At 36.8% G+C, this 19,488-nt stretch overlaps 1 long non-coding RNA gene across 1 annotated transcript in view; it reads right to left on the reverse strand.

The window, feature by feature from the left end:
* LOC144226254 (uncharacterized) overlaps window positions 1-19,488 on the reverse strand; it is a 90,446-nt gene that overhangs the window by 44,196 nt on the left and 26,762 nt on the right. The gene's annotated exons all lie outside the window — the stretch shown is intronic.

Here is a 19,488-nt window from a genome sequence, read left to right on the forward strand (position 1 = left end):
CCTTTCCAGTGAACCCTGGAGGAATCTGTATTTCAGAACAACTATCTTTGTTTCATCATCAGCGCAGAGAACTCAACCAAACAGTTTATATTCATTTACATTCATACTAGGGTTCCAGAGTTGCAGACCAGGTTCTGGACCATTGCATACCCATAGCATATCGTGTATGTTACAACACATATTTTAACACTTTCTGATGATGCTTTTGGAAATGCTTTAACCAGTTCTACAATTCCTCATAGTAAATAGCCATGACTTCCTGGAAATTGATGGAGTAACACAGTGAAGACTGAAATCCCTCTGGCTGTGGACTCCTGATTTTTATTTAGTTCATGACATCATGGGAGTCATAAAGCAAACATCTTAATTCCAGCTCAAATAATAATGTTCACGGAAGTTAACACAGTTTAAACCCTGCTCTAGTTTACAGTATTGTTCACACATCTCTTTCCCTAACAATTTAGACACTAAATAATCAGAATCTTTAAAAAAGGACTTTGAGAATTGTTGTGACTTAGGATTATCTTCTGGTAATTGTGGAATCCTTGAGGTGCTAATGTAAGCAGCAAAAATCAATGAACATGTGGGAGTAATCGAGCAGAACAAGGTACCCCAGCTCCCTTGATAAAAGCACTGCTCGGAGATAGAGGGTTCTTCCCAACATCTAACATCAGGAAAGGCCATAAATATGAAGCAGTTCCTGCAGAGGTAGGGATTGGAGGAGTAGTAGCTCTCATTGTGAGAGCTAATTTTGACCGAAATTGATGTGAAAGTATTGAGTCAACCACACACAATGGCAGAGAGACTCTGTTATCTAAGAGAAATGATAAAGCACAGAGAAAATACAAGGAAAAAAAATAAAGACTATGGTTTTATTTTTGGCCAGTTTAGTACTAAGTCTTAGTTTTCCATAGTGTCCTAGTCTGTAAAGTCAAGTGAATTTGGACTTAAGGGAAATCTCCTATCAAGAGTAAACGGGGCCACTCTGATTTTACATTTACCCATCTGAAAAAAGAATTTCATTGCCATCTTTCAGAATTTGGCATCCAAACTATACTAGTTTTCTCTTTAAGTCAGAATTAGCAATGATGATACCAGTGATTCCTATTTATTTCCCAAATTTCCTTCTCAGTATTTAGTAACCACTCCAGATATTTAAAAATCTCTCCTCTTTTTCCAGTTATGCTTTTACTCTTGCATTTCAACTATTTCAGTAGTCAATTAACAGTGGATTCCATTCAGGTATCCAGTGTCAATCTCTCGTGAGCAGATTACCCTGTTTTTACTAGATATTGTCCCCCCCCCAAAAAAAAGTTACTATAGCCCACTAGGCTCCACATTGTCCCTCTCAAGTCTCTTTCGTTATGGACCATGAGAACGAGATTAGCCTTTCTAAAATGCTTCCTTTCAAAGATTCGCCTTTCCTTGACTCTTCAATTCTGACCATGAGTACTCACCACTTCACTCAGGGACATAACAACTGAACTTTAATGAGCCTCCTTTTTTTTGCAACAGAAAGGTTGAGTTTTTCTTCTCATAGTCCAGTGTTTCCCTAATGCCTTTAGTTGGTTGTAAAAAAATATTTTAACTTCTTCTTGCACTGTGCAAATACTATGGGTTCAGTCTGAGTATCCTTCTCCTCCTTCCTTTTCTTTTTCCCACAGAACCACTTTTAATTTTTAACTTTAGGTTTATAATCTGTCAAGCTTTTCTTCTACCTGTACTCAAAGTGGTATAAACATGCCTGGTATAAATGCCCTCAGTCTTGTTAACTGTTTACTGATCAACCTCATTATCCCTAAGTGGCTGGCCTACATTCTGAGTCCCTGAAATGACAACCATGAGGAAGTCTTCATAAATGTCTGCTAAAGACCCCTGATCAGAAATCGAATCCTTGAATATCACATAGTCGAACCACTCAGATCACCACAGCTCAGTTATATTTCTTCTCTCTTTGCCTGTACTCCTATACCCAATTACAGAAATCAGAAATATCTATGAAATAAGTCAGAGTTAACGTGATAGCCCATAGAGAAGGGTGGGGGGGAATTAGGAAACTATTCTTTCTTTGACTGCCTCTTTTGTCCTAGATGTTGGCAGGTGGTTATCAGTCACAGAGATATAAAGGAAACTGAAGGTAAACCTGAAACAGAACACTCCAGGTGAGCAAATCCTGTACAACCCACCAATCATGGCACCATTAATTCAAAATCCAAAACCTACATATTTAAATGCTACCTATTTTTGAGATGAGTCCTTTCTGTCCCTCTCCCCCAAACACTTAGCTAGCATCATTTTTCCACTAAGAAGAATCAGGCATTAAAATGTTCTCCAACGTCAAACTTGCTTTTCCACAGGGAACTTTGACCTAAGGGTTCAGAATTAATATTTCCATCAGTCTGGATTTTACAAACTCTACCCAGCAATTAAAACATCTGCAGGTTATGGTATTAACCACAGAAGTTACCTCCAATGCTGGAGTTTTAACCTATATGAGGGACTTTGCTTCTCAAGTATGTAGATCTTGCCCATACTAACAGCAATCTGCCATACTTCACCAAAGTTTACCCATGACTTCATGGTAGAAAAAGCTAATAAAAAGAGATTTTTGGAATATTAAAACTTTGACTAACCTGTTGCCATCTGCACTAATTTGTAAAGAAAATTCACAAAGTAGACATGCCGGACAATGTACATTTTTATTACTGCAAGGCATTGAAGTCAAAATCTCCTATAAAAAAGCTGGCGCTAGTGAGGTGTGCAAATGTGTTGGTGTCCTATAGGCCTAGATAAGTCTTTTTTTTTTTTTTTACATTTATTTATTTTTCAGAGACAGAGAGAGACAGATCACAAGTGGGGGAGGGGCAGAGAGAGAGGGAAACAGAATCCGAAGCAGGCTCCAGGCTCCAAGCCAACAGCACAGAGCCCTACATGGGCCTCGAACTCACAAACTGTCAGATCATGACCTGAGCCAAAGTCAGATGCCCAACAAACTGAGCCACCCAGGTGCTCCAGGCCTAGATAAGTCTTAACCAATGGCCTCACAGCATCCAGACTCACATGCTTGTCTTGGACCTTATCATTTTGCCACTGTATCAAGAGTAAAAAACAAAAAATCAAATACAAAACCAAATCCAAGAAAAAATTCACTAAGTGGGTGAGAGCTAAGCCAGTTATTATGGTCTTCCTTGATAAGTCTCTTCCAAGGAACAAACACAGTGGGCTGTTTTACCATGTCTACTTCAGGTGAATAGCAGGAAGGTGGTAACCAAACAGAGTGTACCTTGAGGAAATAAAAACTTAAAATCTCTTTAAACTTTACAAAGAAATCCCCACATCTTTAGTTCAATAGCCCAGTAATTATTTATTTTGAGAGAAACAGAGACAGTGCAAGTGAGGGAGAGGCAGAGAGAGAGAGAAAGACAGAGACAGAGACAGAGAGAGAATCCCAAGCAGGCTTCACACTCAGCACGAGCCTGACACAAAGTCCAAACTCATGTGAAATCATGACGTGAGTTGAAATCAGGAGTCAAATGCTTAACTGACTGAGTCACCCAGGTGCCAGATAATTTTTTTTCTTAAATGTCAGCCAGCATTAAAAAGTCACTTATACCAAAAAAGAAGTGATAAACCCAAAACAATTTTATAAAGTAATCTTTGTAGTAACCTGAATGAACCTTGTAGGAAAAGGGTTATTCTATATTGGCTAATTTATGCTTAGCCAAAAATCAGTGTACCATGAGCGTACCATGGATTTAATCAACTAACATATTTTAAAGATCTTCTTTCCTTATATCTAAGAACAAAGCCACGTACATACATTTGTGAATAAATTGATCACTCTATAATAGTTGTCATCACAATTCTTAATGCATACTAGAAAAACTTATACACAAAACATACAGCATCACTGAAGAGAAGACAACAAATGTGATAGAAAAACATGCAAGCTGTATCCAGTAAAGATAGAAAGAAATCTGTGAAACATGTTACATATAGAATAAATGGAATAAGCAAGTAACAAATGTGTGTTTTTACCAAAATTTAGAAGGATGGAAAAAAAAAAACAAGAGCACCTCTTGTGGACAAGGAGGAATGGAAAGCTAAGTAAACACTAAATATTCATAAGACACAGAGATTTCACTTCTTTTCAGAAAGGAGTAGCTGTTACAAGATTCAACAACAAGACATGTGGAAATTATTTGAATGTACTATGTGATTAAGATATATGTAGAAATAAAACATAAGGCCACAATAAAACAAAAGTTACAAGAGGCAATGGTAGTAAATTGATGTAAGGCTCTTACATTCCAGAGGAATGAAGGTAGACTGTGATACATTAGATAAATGTTGTCAACACTGACCAAAACTAACTAAAAACTAATATAAAAAACAGAGTTAATAAACCAACAATAAAGAAAATTCCTTACTTGGAAAAGAAAAAGAAAAGAAACCGTAGCAGATGGGTCAAATGGATAACAAACAATAAAATGGTCGATTTAAACACAGCCATATCAATAAACATATTAAATATAAGTTGTCTAAACAATCCAATTAAAATGAGGGTTACCAGACTAGATTAAAGGAGCAAATAGCTATTTCCTCTATCCAAGAAACTCATTTTAACTATAAATACTGGAGGTTTATAGTGTAAAGATAGAAATAATATATGCTATATAAACATAAATCCCAATAATGAGGTGCTATATTAATATCAGAAAGAGTAGACTGCAGGACAGATAAAGAGAGATAATTCATAAAGATAAAAGGCCAGTTTGTCATAAAAATGCAACTGTCCTAAATTGTGTGTGTGTGTGTTTGTGTACACACAACATNATGAAGCAAAAATTGACAGACTCAAAAGGCATAGAGATAAATTCATGATTATAGGGGGTATTTCAACATTTCTTTTGTGAGGACTGAGAGACACATAGACAGAAAATTATTAATTCTATAGAGAATAGAAACAACATATAGAAAATATGAACACTATCAATCACTTTGTTCGAATTTATACTTACAGAATACTCTACTGAGGAACAACAAAATATACATCTGCTCAAGTGCCGGGGGAACATACACCAAAGTAAAGTGGATTACAGGTCTAAACCTAAAAGCTAAAACTATACAGTTTCTAGAATAAATAGAGAAAAGACTCTTTTCCAATAGTGGAGTAAGCAAAGATTTCCTGGAACACATACACACAGAAAATTAAAAATGGGAATTTATAAAAATTAAAATGTTTGTTCATAGTAACACATAGGAAAATTAGAAAACAAGCCACACATGGAAGGCAATATTTTCTGTTAAAAAAAAAAAGTCAGATTCAGAATATGTAACTACTCCTAACAACTTAGTAACAACCAATTTTTAAGAAGAAAAACATATTAATAGACTTTTTACCAAGGAAGATGTATGAATGACAAGTACATGAAAAAGTGCTCTAAGTCATTTGTCATTAGAAAAAAAGAAGTAAAACTATAATGAGATATCACTCAACATCCTTTGAATGCCTAAAATTAAAGATTCACAATTGGAGGTGTTGACAATTGTGTGGAACAACCGATGGCAATATAAATTAGTGCAACAATTTGGGAAATTAGGTTGGTAGTTCTATATTCCATTAAATACACACTAACCATATGACTCTGAAACAGTTGTTTCTCCAAGAGACTTGAGAACATGTCCAACCAAAGCCTGGCACTTGGATACAGAACTAGGTGTAATACTAATAGCAGCTTAATTCATAATAACCCAAAGCAAGAAACAACCATAACGGTGAACAATAGAAGAGTATGTAAATACATGGAAGTAGAGCAACACAATGGAATAATATTCAGCAATAATAAAGAATGGTTGGCTAATAGAAGCAACAAAGTAGATGAATCTCAAAAATATTGCAGTTAGCCAAACAAGCTAAACACAAAAGGCTACATCATATATATTTTTTCTGTAAAAAGACACAAGTAATCTATAGTACCAAGGTTGACTAGTGGTCTCCTCAACACGATGTGGGAAATGGCCTAAGGGAATTTTGGAGGTTGATGGAAATATTCTCTATCTTAACTGTGCAGATGGTTACATAAGTATATAGTTGACTTTTTAATAAAGTGGGAGGTTAGAGGCACCAATCCCCTGCAGAGTCAAAAATCTGCACTTAATTTTTGATACCCCCAAAACTTAATTACTAATAGCTTACTGTTGACCAGAACCATTACCAATAACATAGTTGATTAACACACACTTTGTGCGTTGTCTTATATGCTATATTATGATATATTAAGCAGAATAATATAAAATATTAAGAAAATCATAAGGAAAATAAAGTATATTTATAGTACTATATTGTATTTACCAAAAAAAAAACCTGCATATACAAATCAATCAATGATATACACCACATTAGTAAAAGAAACGTTAAGAACCTTATGATCCTGGGCCACATGGGTGGTTCAGTCAGTTGAGTGTCTTACTTGATTTTTGGCTTAGATCATGATCCCAGGGTCATGGAATTGAGACCCGCACTGGGTTCTGCATTGAGTATGGGGCCTCTAGAGATTCTCTCTCTCTCTCTCTCTCTCTCTCTCTCTCTCTCTCTCCCCCCCAATCTTTCCCACTCTAAAGTTAATTTTAAAAAAATAACTATATCCTGTCAACAGATGCAGAAAAAACATTTGACAAAATATGGCATCCATTCTTGATAAAAACTTTCAACAAAGTAAGTATAGGTGAAATATACATCAACATCATAAGAGCAAGATATGAAAGACCCTCAGATAATATCATCCTCAATAGGGAAAAACTCTACAGTCAGGAACAAGACAGAGATGTGCACTCTCACCATTACTGTTTAACATAGTACTGGAAGTCTTCGTCTCAGCAGTCAACAAAAAGAAATAGAAGTCATCTAAATCAGCAAGGAAGAAGCCAAACTTTCTCTATTTGCAGATGACATGATAGTCTATGAAACCTAAAAGTTCCAGCATAATACTGCTAGACCTAATCCATGAATTCAACAAAGTCGCAGGATATAAAATCAATGTACACAAATCTGTTGTATTTCTATATATCAATAATGAAGCAGCAGAAAAAGAAATCAAGGAATTGATTGTCGGAGGCCGGCTCCAGCAGGTCCAAGGGTCCCTGAAGGATGGACGGTGTCGGTGAGAGAGAGAGAGAGAGAGCGCACGCGCAAGCGAGCACGAGCAAGCCCCGAGATTCTTTCTGATCACCAGGCAGGCATCTCTGCTCTGACTGGGGCTCAACTTTATTTTATAAGTGTTTGGGGGAGGGCACAGAAGTGACATTTGCCTTAGACAATGATTTCCGATAACAAACTTCTTTGATATGTAAGAATTTCCCAGAACATAGATTTGTAGAAGACTCATGCATAACCTGTATCAACAGTAATTGAGGTAGGGGATTTAGATGCTTATCTTATGGGGAAGGAAGGCATCTTTAGCATACCAGACAATGTTTTTAGCATAAAAGGGTGAAGTTACTTTCTCTGTGAGCAGGGGTCAAACAGGTCTTTCAGGAAACATCTTTGCTCTCATAATCACAAAAGAAGAAGTTTCTCATTAGGTTCCTCCACAGGGAGCAATCAGCATATTCAGGGCCAAAATAAGTCACTCCAAACTTGATAACAATGCCTTGAGGTTGGGGGTGGTCAGTGCTCCAGGCAAAAACAAATGGGTGGGGATGGATATCTGCCCTTAACCCTAAATTAGGCTCTTTGCCTCAGGGCCAGACTCAAGCCCTCTTATGTAAATCTTGGATCTGCAAGGCCCATCTGAAGAGCCTTTTGACAATCATCCACAATGCTTTCATCTGAAGTCTCTTTGGAAAAGGCAGGGACAGGCCTTTCCTTAAGAGCAATCTGTATGGGGAATATTGGTCTGACCTGGAATATTGTGAGGTCTGGTCAATACCAGCAGCCTCATTTCCAACATGAGCCAGTAGTAGCAGAAGGAGATACCAGTTTTCGTTTCTCATGGCAGGAGCTGTACAAACGTTACCATATCCTCGCTGTGACTGTCATCCAGTGAGGCCAGTGCAGCTCCCAGCAATCGATACCATTTACAATTTCACCAAAACCCATAAGATGTCTAGGAATAAACCTAACCAAAGAGGTGAAAAATCTGTACTATGAACACCATGGAACACTTATGAAAGAAACTGAAGAGGACACAAAGAAATGGAAAACCCTTCCATTCTCATGCATTGGAAGAACAAACGTTATTTAAATGTCTATACTACCCAAAGAAATCTACACATTTAATGCAATCCCTACCAAAATACCACCAGTATTTTTCAGAGAGCTAAACAAATAATCCTAAAATGTGTATGGAACCATAAAAGACACCGAATAGTCAAAGAAATCCTGAAAAAGAAAAGCAAAGCAGGAGGCATCATGATTCTGGACTTCAAGTTACTTTACTAAACTGTAGTCACCAAGACGGTATGGTACTAGCACAAGCACAGACACATAGATCAATGGAACAGAAGAGAAAACCCGGAAACAGACCTACAGATACATGGCTAACTAGTCTTCGGCTCCACTTTTTTACTCCATACACAAAAATAAATTCAAAATGGATGAAAGACCTAAATGTGAGACAGGAAACCATCAAAATCCTAGGGGAGAACACAAGGTATCAACCTCTCTGACCTTGGCCAGAGCAACTTCATACTAGACATGTCATCTAAGGCAAGGGAAACAAAAGCAAATGCCAACTCCTGGCACTTTTATCTCTTCAAGATAAAAACTGAAGGAAACAACCAACAAAACTAAAAGGCAGCCTATGGAATGAGAGAACCTATTGTAAAGGATGTATCTGGTCAGTATCCAAAAATCTATAAAGAACTTAATCAAACTCAACACCCAAAAACCAAATAACCCAGTTAAGAAATGGGCAGAAGACATGAATTGACATTTTACCAAAAAAGACATCCAGATGTCCAACAGACCCAAGAAAAAATGCTCAACATCTTTTATCATCAGGGAAATACAAATCCAAACCACAATGAGATACCACATCATACCTATCAGAATGGCTAAAATTAACAACACAGGAAACAACAGATGTTAACAAGGATGTGGAGAAAGGGAGGGACTCTCTTACATTGTTGATGTGGATGGAAACTGCTGCAGCCACTGTGCAGAACAGTATGGAGGTTCTTCAAAAAGTTAAAAATAAAACTATCTTAGGACCCAACAATTGGACAACTAGGTATTTATGCAAAGGATACAAAAATACAGATTCAAAGGGGTACATGCATCCATTACTTATAGCAGCATTATTATAGCAACATTATCAATGATAGCCAAACTATGGAAAGACTCCAAGTGCCATCGACTGATGAATGGATAAAGATGTGGCAAATATATGTAGGAGTATTACCCAGCCATCAAAAGAATGAAATCCTCCCATTTGCAATGATGTGGACGGAAGTAGAATATTTTGCATATTACACTATGCAAAATAACTGAATGAGAGAAGACAAATACCATATGATTTCATTCATATGTGGAATTTAAGAAACAAAACAGACGAACATATGAGAACAGGCAAAAAGAGAGAGGGGGGAAACAAAAGATAAAAGACTCTTTAAGATAAAGAGCAAACTGAGGATCAGTGGCGGGAGGAGGGTGGGGAAGGGTCCAAATAAATCCAGAAAATGTGCTCTTGGAATTTCGGTCACTTTCTCCTAGAGGTGACTGTCCATTCCAGAAAGAGGAAGGTAGATGGAGAAGACGAGAAGAAGAGCTTTTGACAGATTCAAAGGACTAAGATGACAAAAAGGGTAAAATATTCAAAAGAGAAAATGGAAAATCTGAATATTTGACTTAAAGAAATTGAATCTGTAATGAAAAACCTTCACACAAAGAAATATGAATGCCTTGGAGGCTTTACTGGAGAATATCCTATAATGTCATTTAAAGAAGCATGAGGTTATTGTTGTAGATTAAAGAAGGTTACAGGCATATAATTAAATGTAATGTACTATCTTGATTGAGAAAAAGTAATAATAAAGATATTTGGGGAACCAAAAAGAAGTCATTGAAGTGTAGCTTAAAATGAATTCACTTAATTGTCTGCAAATTAAGTCTAAACTAAGGTATAAAACTTCTTGCAAATTTCCTAGGTTCAAATCATGCCCCCTGCATTAAGGTATGCTTAAATCAGTCACCTATTGATGACACTCATACTGATCACTCACCTTTTCTACCCCACACAGATAAAAGCCATTGCTTTTTATTGAGAGCTACTGCTCCAATGTCTTGTGCTTTGCCTCTTTAATAAAACAAGTTGACTCTGGGTACCTTTCTTTTGTTGAGCCCCTTGCCCATCTCTAACTTCCGTTATCATAAACTCACCATTAGCATTGAAGAGCAATCTAGGAGGAAGGAGCAGAAAGTACAGATTTTATATATGGTACAAGATTTAAACATGTGATCTTCCTCTCTATTTGTGTGCCGTGTTAAGTCATGTTAAGTATACCATCTCTTTTCCCTTGCTTCTCTCTGTGTGTTGATCCAACAAGCCATGTAAATTTGAGAACCTTAGTTTGGTCTGTGACACTTTTCATACTCTGACCTCTAAACTAGTTTGCTGGTAGCATGTCTAGAACTACCATAGCATCAAGGTAATTTCACATTATGAGCAGAGTACAACTAACTTAAACCATGAAATTCATAAATGTATGATGATATCAATCTTAAGAATTAAAAATGTCAAGGCACTGGAACAAAAAGTATGCAACTTTCAATGAAATTTAGAGAAACTAAGTAAAGGTGGGTAAAGAATGCTAAACTGTGAAATTAAAAGAAATTAATTGTTGTACAGTGAAAAATACAGTGTATCATGATATCAGTGGGTTCTTGATGTTGGTAGACAAGATCCCTAATCATGAAGATAATCATTAATTCTTGAAGTCATAGTAACCAAGTATATGTTCATAGTTTTAAAATTTTATGACACATCCATACTTTTGGCAGTGAACATAATTACTGAAACAGCTTGGCAGAGGTAGATTGAGACATATATAGATATTTCCCGCTTTCCAGTTATAAAAAGATTAGCAATTCTAAAGCACGCTAATACAAAGATTAATATAACCTGGATAAGTTAGTTTTAAGTTTGTGAATCATCAAGATAATAATACTGATATCCAGAAGAACAGTTTCAATAATTACAGCAGATTCAAAACAATACTAAAATCACTGGTGTGAGATATGTCATACATCCATTTATTTTCAAAGAAGGCAACCAACAAAAACAAAACTGTCAATAAAATATCAAATAAGAGTTGGATAATTACTATGGGATCATAACCTAACCATTGCAACTGATGCAGAAACACCTTGCACATGACAACAGCCTGCTCTCTAGACTCATACCATCTGGTCTTCTCTCTCTGACCAATATAATGCAACACTGCTTTCATATAATGCAAGCTGGGATATTAGTTATCAGGTGGAACAAAGAAATCAGTGTTCAGGACACCCTAAAACAAATTGTGTTTATCTCTAGCACTAAGAACCCCACTTGTATCTCCATTATCAGTATACTCCCCAGCATCACCAAAGTAACATAGTTCTGTCAGATACTAATATGACTTTCTTAATCTTCAGCAAAGATTAAGCTCATGATGCCCAAAAGAACCTTGAGAGAAGATGAATCCATGCCTCCATCACAGCTTGAGGAAGAAAGAGTAATAGAAATGCACAGACCAAGCTTCCCTCTAGATCTTTCACAATCACTAAAACCACTCCCATGCAAAAATTGTCAGTAGAGACCATTATCAAAAGGGAATCAAGACTGAACTTTGATATTTGTTGTGGGTGTCTAAACCAGAGATCTTGTGGGTTTTTGGTAAGTTGAGTTATATACACATGAAGCTGATATTCAACCCGATACTGCCATTCCTGTTGTTATTATGTTCAATTACTTCATGAGTTTGATTGATAAATAGGTGCTTCAGGAACTACTCATCACCAGTCCTATCTCACATACAAATAAAACACTCTTTACCCCCCTAGAACCCCCAGACATCACTAGAGTTAGCAACCACTTGATTCATCAATAGCTATGATGTATCAATTGTGAATATTCTGAATCTATTCCAACAGTGTTTGCCAATGCCTACACATGGGAAAATGAAGTTAATACATTGCTTAGGAGTATGGACTTTTCAGACTTTTCAATTTACCATGTTGCCTAACAATAAAGGGAAACAGTAGATGAGCTCCATTCTCTCCAACTGTTTCTAAATATTTTACTTAAACAAATATGAATGTATCTGATAATTACACACTTAGCACACAAATGGCAGAGATGTGGAATTAAAAAAAAAAACCTTCGAAGTAGGAAATAGATTTTTAATTTAAGGTCATCTCAATTTCAATCTTTAAGGTCATTGGTTCATAACATCTTTATCAAGCAAATGATCTTTTGAAATAATCTGATAAGTTATGTAAATAAAATATACTTAATTGAAGATTTCGAGTTTAAGCTTTAAGCAATTTTAAGGATTAGACTCTTTAGGTGAGCTGGTCTATGAAAATCTAATTTATAATCTATTAGAATTATCTTGTTTGAAAATTCCTGGGAGGCTCTACCTGTTTTATCATCTATTAGGGGAAGAAATAGCAAGATATGCAAAGTAATTAGGCTATTTCTCATCAGTTTTAGGAGAATGGATGCTGTTACATTTATTAGGATGTTCTTTTCTTGCAATCACCATGTGAATATGCAAATCTTGGCATCATAGATGCTTCTCCAGATACTTCACTCAATTTAAATGTGTATCTTTCTCCCTCCATGTTCCGGGTCCACTTCCCAATTCCTTTGCGTGCTCCGCTTTCCCTTGATTGTAGTGACACCTAATGTCAGAACCAGAGAATATCTTCAGCTCAGCTCCTGTAGAGTTTCCCAACTTCCTGGACTGTTCAGTTATAATCTCACCTTCTCAGCAGACAGAATTCACTAAAGTAACTTGCTGGGCCATGAAAAACATAATTAAGATGCAGTTAAATATTCCTAAAATACAAGTGGAAGTATTACTTGAAACCTCTGAATCATAATTTTTCAAAACTGGCAGTTTTTTGAGAGAAGTCTCCCACTCAAAAAGTATACATTTTTGGAAAATCCCTAAATATTGTGAATTTTGGAAAATTCACATTCATTCATCTTACTGATAAAGTGTTTTCTTTCTTAGTGTCTGGGCTTAGTGGCCTCAAGTGAGTAATAGTTATAGTATAAATAAGGAAACTAATATTGGGAATTTATTCAACATTATTTTTATATGCATTTATCATCTCTCCCAAAAAAGAGACCAACTTGATCTTTGTACTCTCTGTCTCATTTCCAGTAAAAATTATGGGAGCCTGACCTAGAGCAGGGTTCACAGAACAACATGTCTGGAAAAGCAGAATTCTCCTTCTGTCACTTTTCAGGTCCTCACTCATTCAATTTTCACACCAAGTCTGTAAGATCATCATTATCATCTTTTGTATTTATATTAATGACTTGCCTTGGGTGCAGTGGCTACAAATGAGGTATTTGAACCCAAACATTCTGGGCCTAGAGCAGGACAATGAGAAGGTGGGTACGGAGGTCATATTGCTCCACGTTAATTATTCCTCAAGTGAGTTCTGTAAGTCATCAGTGGTCATTACAATGGTTAAGGCAATGATGAGGAAGTTAGATCAAGCACGATCAAATATATAATTAAAATCACTGGTCCCATTGTGAAGAATATAGTAAAAGGGAAAATTCCCCTCATGGGTTTTTGCTTTCTCTCCAATCAGCCCTGGAGACTCAGTTCCCCAATATAGCCCATTATGGGTCCATTCTTCCAGATATTAGAACCTATCCAGGGCCTCCACTCTTAAGCACAGTGTGTCATGTCTCTCTTAGTGGGGAAAACAAAAAATTGAGGTTGAAAAGATCTAAGTTTGAGCCACTTACTATGAGCCTGGTCAGGTCAATGAACTCATTTTAGGCTCAATTTAAAGTGAGGTAAATAGCACCTTACAAATTAAGATGGCAACTGGAGTCCACATTCTTCCAAACTCTCCACTGAGTACTACAGGGAAAAAATTATTCCTTCCTGGCAACTACAAAAAGGTACAGTTAGCCAAACTGAAAATTCAAGTATAGGCAAGAGTAGAGTGAGAGAAGACTGATATGCCCATAATCAAGGTGTGCCTTCAAGGCGAAAATGAAAGGAACCCCCATCCAGGAGGTTTGCAGTAAATCCTGCACATAAGGCTTAGTCATGACATGGTAGGTGGGAATAAATTTAAATTCTGTTGAAGTTTTCAGGAAGTACAGTCAAACTTCAAATCTTCATAGAGTGGGGAGTCACAAAGAAACCCACTGTATAAATCTGGCCAAGATGGCAGCTTAAGAACATAGGACATGCCTAAGGTTTATCATCTGGCTTGATACACGTCTACAAAGTCATCTTAGTTCAGATATGTAAAAACATGTTCTGTAATCGTAATGAGAGAACAATTTCTAAAGAATAAAGAAGTTTTATCATTGAAAAATGTGACAGCTAACATTTGTTTTTACTCTATAATGGATACAATGGATAATGAATTCAATACTACAAAAATCACACCAGAAGACAAATGAGAAATTCTGAGTACAATGCTAAATAGATAAAAATTATAAAGGCCACATGTATAATGGTGTCAGAAATCCAGTATATAAAAAACTTTTCAACAAAGAGTTTTTAATAGGACAAAAATCAATAACCAGCTATGTAATGCAAAAAAACAAAAACAAAAACAAAAAACACTTCTAAGAAATGAACACAGCCTTGGGTATTTCCATTAGATAAATTCTTGGTTGTTTACACAAATTAAGCAGGAGAAATTTTACTGGATAATGTCTTAAGTATTTTTTAATCAAGAGGGTCAGATTTACCTCAAGCCTTTCCTCTACACTAAACAGTTAGATGTGAGAGCAACAAGAGCACCCTAAACCCAGTAGGAGAAGAGAAATAATAAAAATCAGGGCAGAAAGAAACAATATAGAATTAAAAAAAAAAACACAGCTGAACAGATCAATGAAACCAAGAGTTGATTTTTTGAAAAAATTAACAAAATCAACAAACCTCTAAGCCAGGCCTCTCAAAAAGAAAAGAGAGAGCACCCAAATAGACAAAATCGTGAATGAAAATGGACTTATTACAACCAACCCCTCAGAAATACAAGCAATTATCAAGGAATACTATGAAAAAGTATATGCCAACTAACTGGACAACTTAGAAGAAATGGACAAACTCCTAAACACACACTCACTACCAAAATTCACATAGGAAGAGATAGAAAATCTGAACAGACTGATAACTAGTGAAGATATTGAATCAGTTATCAAAAATCTCCCAACAAATAAGAGCCCTGGGCCAGATGGGAATTCTACCAGACATTTAAAACAGAGTTAATAGCCATTCTTCTCAAATTATTCCAAAAAATAGAAATCAAAGGAAAACTTCCAGACTCATTCTATGAAGCCAGCATCACTTTGATTACCAAGCCAGAGACCCATCAAAAAAAAAAAAAGAGAGAGAGAGAGAGAGAAAACTACAGGCCAATATCATTGATGAATATGGATGCAAAAATCCTCAACAAGATAGTTGCAAATCAAATGCAACAGCACATAAAAAAGAATTATCCACCATGATCAAGTGGGATTCATTCCTGGGTTACAGGGCTGGTTAAATATTTACAAAATCAATGTGATACATCACATTAACAAAAGAAAAGATAAAAACTATATGATCCTGTCGATAGATCCAGAAAAAGCATTTGACAAGATACCACATCCCTACTTAATAAAGACCCTTGAGAAAGTTTGGATAGAAGGAACTTACTTAAACATCCAAAAAGTCGTCTATGAGAAGCCCTCAGCTAACATCATCCTCAATGGGGAAAAACTGAGAACTTTCCCCCTGAGATCAGGAACACGACAGGGATGTCCACTCTCACCACTACTGTTTAACATAGTGCTGGAAGTCCTAGCATCAGCCATCAGACAACAAAATGAAAATAAAAGGCATCGGAAGTGGCAAAGAAGAAGTCAAACTTTCACTTTTCACAGACGACATGATACTCTGCATCGAAAACCCGACAGACTCCACCAGAAGCCTACTAGAATTGATCCATGAATTCAGCAAAGTTGCAGGATACAAAATCAACATACAGAAATCAGTTGCATTTTTATACACCAACAATGAAGCAACAGAAAGAGAAATCAAGAAACTGATCCCATTCACAATTGCACAAAAAACCATAAAATACCTAAGAATAAACCTAACCAAAGATATAGGAGATCTGTATGATGAAAACTACAGAAAACTTATGAAGGAAATTGAAGAAGACACAAAGAAATGGAAAAACATTCCATGCTCATGGGTCAGAGAAATAAATATTCTTAAAATGCCATTACTACCCAAAGCTATCTACACATTCAATAAAATCCCAATCAAAATTGCACCGACATTTTTCTCAAAACTAGAACTATCCTAAAATTTGTATGGAACCACAAAAGACCCTGAATAGCCAAAGTAATACTGAAGAAGAAAACCAAAACGGGAGGCATCACCATTCCAGACCTTAGCCTCTACTACAAAGCCATTATCTTCAAGACAGGATGGTATTGGCACAAAAACAGACACATCGACCAAGGAAATAGAGTAGAGAACTCAGAATTGGACCCACAATGTATGGCCAACTAATCTTTGACAAAGCAGGAAAGAGTATCCAAAAGGAAAAAGAGAGCCTCTTTAACAGATGGTGTTGGGAGAACTGGACAGCAACATGCAGAAGAATGAAACTAGATCATTTTCTCACACCATGCACAAAAATAAACTCATAATGGATAAATGACCTGAATGTGAGACAGAAAACCATCAAAACCCTAGAGGAGAAAGCAGAAAACAACCTCCTTGACCTCAACCGCAGCAATTTCTTACCTGACACTTCCCGAAAGGCAAGGGAATCAAGAACAAAAATGAACCAATGGGACCTCATCAAGATAAAAAGCTTCTGCACAGCAATGGAAACAATCCATAAAACTAATAGGCAACCGACAGAATGGGAAAAGATAGTTGCAAATGACATATCAGATAAAGGGTTAATATCCAGAATATATAAGGAACTCCCCAAACTCCACACCCGAAAAACAAACAACCCAGTGAAGAAATGGGCAGAAGACATGAACAGACACTTCTCCAAAGAGGACATCCAGATGGCCAACAGACACATGAAATGATGCTCAGCATCCCTCCTCATCAGGGAAATATAAATCAAAACCACACTGAGATACCACCTCATACCGGTCAGAGTGGCCAAAATGAGCAAATCAGGAGACTCTAGATGTTGGCGAGGATGTGGAAAAATGGGCACCCTCCTACAGTGTTGGTGGGAATGTAAGCTGGTGCAGCCCCTCTGGAAAACAGTGAGGAGGTTCCTCAAACAATTAACAATACAACTCCCCTAGAACCCAGCAAAAGCACTGCTAGGAATTTACCCAAGGGATACAGGAGTGCTGATGCATAGGGGCACATGTACCCCAATGTTCATAGCTGCACTCTCAACAATAGCCAAAACATGGAAAGAGCCTAAGTGTCCATCGACAGACGAATGGATCAAGAAGATGTGGTTTATCTATACAATGGAATACTACATGGCAATGAGAAAGACTGAAATCCGGCCATGTGTAGCAACATGGATGGAACCTGAGGGTGTTATGATGAGCGAAATAAGTCAGGCAGAGGAGAGATAGCATACGTTTGCATATATAGGCGGATTAGGAGGAACTTAATGGAGGACGATGAGGGAGAAGAAGGGGAAAAATAGTGGGGGAGAGGGAGGGAGGCAAACCATGAGAGATTCTTGAATGCTGAGAACAAACTGAGGGCTGATGGGGGTGGGGGAGAGGGGCAGGGGGTGATGGGCATGGAGGAGGGCACTTGTGGGGATGAGCACTGGGTGTTATATGGAAACCAACTTGACAATAAACTATTTAAGAAAAAGAAAATGGTTAGATGAAATACTATACCCTAAACAAAGACATCTAGAATCTACTGAACCAGGAATAATTCTACATCCAATCAAGGTCTCCTTTCATGAGAGGAAAATAAAGATAGTTTAGACTTATACCAGTCAATTAATATTATGAAAGTACTTCTGCTCTAAAATGTCACAAAGCCAAAAAAATTCCAACAAAAAAGATACGACATAGAGAAATATCAATGAGAAATGAAAGCAATGAAACTAAATGTCAAAAAAAGGTTGAGAACTTTATTACAAAACAAATACTAAGCAATTTTATCAATTAGAATGCTACTGACTAAAAGTAACAGAAAACTCTGACTCAGCTGGTTTAAGCAACAGGAAAAATTATTATTTTTTTTAACTGAGTAAGGCCTAAGTCATGATGTTTCTAAGATTGGTCAAATCAATGACTCCTATTTAAACACACACACACACACACACACACCCCTTCCTATCAGGCTCTTTAAATGATATCAACTTTGCGCTTCTTAGCCACCCTCATGATACCAAGGTGGGTGTGACAGATCCACACAATGTATCTAGAGATGATCATAAACAATGGCAACGGGACTGTTTTCTTCATATTTATTTGATGGATACTAATGACAAAGAAAATGTTCCTTAGATTTCCCCTATATCATTGGCCACAATCAGTAACATGTTCATACTTAAACCAATATTGACTAGTTTAGAATGGGACCACCATGACTGGGTTAAAATAGACCAGGGGTTGTCGACAGCGGCACTACTAACATTTGGTACCAGATACTTCTTTGCTGTAGAAGCGGACCTTGTACACAGCATGGGCATTTAAAATTAACTCTGGCCTCTACACACTGGGTGCCAGCACCCTCTTTAGTTGTGACAACTGAAAGGGTCTCTAGACACTGCGAAAAGTCTCTAGTTCAAAGACACTGGAATAGACTAATCAAGATTTCCCTCTGGGACTAGCTATGTGGCCCAACTCCCCTCAGGTACAAGAGCACAGAAAAAGGGGAGTGTCTGAACTCAATCAGTTTCTTTCAGAAAGAAGCCTGTAAGAAAAATAATCTCAAGTAAGCAACCAGCAGTATTCCATAGAGTAATTCTTTGAAAAGTATGTATAGCAAATGTAAAAGATGAAATTAAAATCATAAAAGATGAAGAATGAAGATCTTTAGCAGAACTGAAGATTGTTACTGTATCATTCACTTATGAAGCACACAAAATATCAGTCCATACACAGAAGAATTATAATACTCAATTTAAGGGACTTGTAGAAGTAGCTCCTTCAACACTAATTTTCATTGTGAATTTGTATGTACAATATTTAGCCCCTAAGAATGCTGACCAAATATTGCATTTAGCTGTGTGAACTGAAGGACTAGCTGGAGGAGATATACCCTCTTCCAGGTAATACTCCTCTTTCAATA

The sequence above is a fragment of the Crocuta crocuta genome, unplaced genomic scaffold, assembly GCF_008692635.1.
Source record: "Crocuta crocuta isolate KB4526 unplaced genomic scaffold, BGI_CrCroc_1.0 scaffold62, whole genome shotgun sequence".
Classification (NCBI taxonomy): domain Eukaryota; kingdom Metazoa; phylum Chordata; class Mammalia; order Carnivora; family Hyaenidae; genus Crocuta; species Crocuta crocuta.